This window comes from Onychostoma macrolepis, chromosome 12 (assembly GCF_012432095.1).
Source record: "Onychostoma macrolepis isolate SWU-2019 chromosome 12, ASM1243209v1, whole genome shotgun sequence".
In the NCBI taxonomy this organism is placed as follows: Eukaryota; Metazoa; Chordata; class Actinopteri; order Cypriniformes; family Cyprinidae; genus Onychostoma; species Onychostoma macrolepis.
This window is the reverse complement of record NC_081166.1, coordinates 25,246,033-25,249,071: the sequence shown is the minus strand read 5'-3', so window position 1 is coordinate 25,249,071 and position 3,039 is coordinate 25,246,033. Positions and strand designations below refer to the sequence as shown.

The following is a 3,039-nucleotide window of genomic DNA, read 5'->3' as shown; positions in this document are numbered from 1 at the left end:
ATGGCTTTTGAAATGAAAATAAGAGGCATTTAAATTTGACTCAAACTAAGTAATATTCAAGTACTAAATGAAAATTGATTGAGAGATGGAATAATTTAAGTCACACTTAAGTTAAATAATCAATTAAGTGTTTCCAAAACCATATTTGTCCTATGAAAAAGAACACAGCACTGATGAAGCAATTTGTAATTTTCAGTTGTTTTTATTAAATGCTTTAAGCACTTTTTAAGATTAGTAAATACTGATCCAAAATAATAAAGTATAAAGAAAAATAGAATTCTGACAAAATATACATATTAGTCTCACACTGAACAATAAACAAATCAAAATATACAGTATATACATGAGTTAAATATTATTAAGGGGCAAAAGATCAAGAAATGTCATTTATTTTATTTTTTTCTGCCACCCATCTCAGACTCATTCAACTCTTTCCAGGTCATCTTTCTGCATGTCCTGAGGTTGGTAAATGTAAAATACTTCAGCAGGGCAATGAACATATTTCCCTGCTACACCAGGAAAGCCTGTGTGTATGTGAGGACTGTTTGGACCCTGCTTCAGCTCCATTTTACAAAATCTGCACAAGCGACTAACGTGTTCAGTTTCAGGCCTTTTGTGTTTTTGCTGTCCTTTCTCCTGCACCCGTTTCTTTGTGTCCTCAAGTTCACTCTTAAATAACTCTGGGGTGTGTTAGTTCTTAATCACTGTAAGCATTAAAAACCTTTGTGGAACAGTAGAAGTACCTGACAGGATCTTGCTGATTAAGGAAAAAGTGGATAGAGGAACCATCTTTGGCTGTCCACAAGCAAGACAAGTCTTCTCCTGCTCAGGTTGCTGCTGCCGCTCCATAACACAATTGTCTCAATGGTCTCATGAGTTAGGAGTGTGGTCAGAGCAGGTGCTGGTGGTTTTACATCCGCAGGCTTCATTATAACCACTGGCACACTGGTTGTTTTACTGCCCGCTTTCAAGACGTTTCTCTGGAGTTGTTTAATGAAGAACTGGTGTTCTGCAGTTTGGCCAGGTGCTTGACATACTGTGAAATGTGCAGTTTTGTGGTCGAATGGAGCATGCTGTTTGGATCAGTAGAGGAATTGTGGAGCACTGCTGCATGCTCCTGAGGATGTGCTTCTTCCCACAGTGTTTAAGCAAGTTGTCAATTGGCTCTGTGTTTGTGCTCCAGTACATACACCCTGCCACCAGTCTTCACAGGACCAGGGGGTCTCAGGTGAGGCCAGCAGAGGCAGAGGTGGTGTATATGTACTTCCTACACAGAGGGAAAAATGAATTAATTTCTGCATTCTGATAATTCTGATAGAAGCTCCACATGAGAACAATGATATGAAAACAGCGAGGGCACGGGCAGTGTACCAGTGGTGTCTGCAACAAGTTGAATATTTAGTTTAATGTGTAAGAAAACAGAGTTTCTGCAGGTTTTATGAAGGTTAAGTTAAGACATTTTTAAGACCAAGTAAAGCAAATTTGAGGAACAAATGAGAAAAAACAAAAATATGTTTTGTAGAACGTAAATGTCTGGAGAGAAACATAATGAGTTGTATTAACTTCAGAGTTTGAAAGTACAATTTCCAACATATATTCATAATTTTTTTTAATTCATTTTACAAAAAACGCACTGAAACACTCTGCTCCAGATGCTAGAATGTGGAAATATCTTTTACTGCAGCTTCAGATCATGCTGCAAAAAAGTGCTGTTCTTCCTCAGTATTTTTGTCTTGTTTTTCAGTGCAAATGCCTAAAGATTCTTAAATAAAATACATTTAATGGAGAAACAAAATAACATAAAATACAAAGTCTTGTCTGAAGTGATTTAGTGATTAAAACAAGAACTAATATCTGCCATTTGGCAAAAAAGTAACCTTAATTTAAAGAGAGGTTTTGATAGCTCATAGACTGATATTTGTTATTGTTTTAAGAATAAACTCATTTAATTTCATTACATTTTTCAAGACTTCATTAATATTTGCATCTGAAATAAACATATCTTAATTGAAAGATGCTTGATATTTGTATTGGAAGACAAGACAAAATACAGAGGAAGAGATTCATTCACTTTTTGCTTTGCATCCAACATTTTATGAATTTAAGACTTTCTGCTCTGATTTAAAACTTTCTTAAGGCATTAATTTGTGTACGGGTAAATTAAGACATTTTAAGACTTAAAAACCTGCAGAAACCCTATGTGCATGATGTAGTTGATGTGTCCAATATTTACCTGCATCTGACTGAGGATCTGCATGGGTACCAGGAGAAGATGACAGCAGTGTAGAAACAGTGGTCTCTACAAGAACATCACAATAGAAATATTACAAAAAGCAATAATTCTATTACAGACACACACACACACACACGTGTATGGTTTGCTGTCCTTGTGGGGACTCTCCATAGTCGTAATGGTTTTCTACTGTAAAGACCGTATATTCTATTGTCCTACACCAACCCTACACCTAAACCTACCCCTTACAGGAAACTACAGGTGTTTTAGATTTTCAAAAACTTAATTCAGTGTGATTTATTAGCTTGTTTATTTATTTATTAGCCGTGACACGAGTCCCCATGAGTCTGTGTGTATTCAGGTTTAAGTCCCCACCTGAATAGAAAACAGGTGTGCACACACACACACACACTATAATACTTGTAATCAACAGATGACGTGTTAATGATGACAAACAATACACAGAACCGTAAATTACAGCCATGTTCATTCATAATTTGGCGTGCAAACAATCAACCTACGATAAGCTATGGTAAACAAAACAGGACAGGGTAAAGTTTGGAAACGAACAAAGTTTACTAATGTGATTTCAGCATTAACGGTAACAAAACGTAAACTGATGTCACATAAAGTATCTCACCTTTGACAGATGCGCTGAGAATGCGTTGAATTAAACAGTCGTCTTCTTCTGCGAATTCAAACTTCCCGCGGTGCCGAAACACGGAAGAGCGCCACGAGAGCGCTAGCGGCCGAAAGTATATTGCATCCGTAGTGGTTTAGCACTACCATTGAGAATGAATGGGAAA

At 36.8% G+C, this 3,039-nt stretch overlaps 1 long non-coding RNA gene across 1 annotated transcript; it reads right to left on the bottom strand.

The window, feature by feature from the left end:
• Window positions 1-210: 210 nt before the first annotated feature.
• Window positions 211-3,039, bottom strand: LOC131551349 (uncharacterized). The gene is made up of 3 exons (XR_009273733.1): window positions 2,874-3,039; window positions 2,234-2,299; window positions 211-1,267 (listed from the first exon to the last, which is right to left on the bottom strand). It is a non-coding gene; the product is annotated as an uncharacterized LOC131551349 (long non-coding RNA).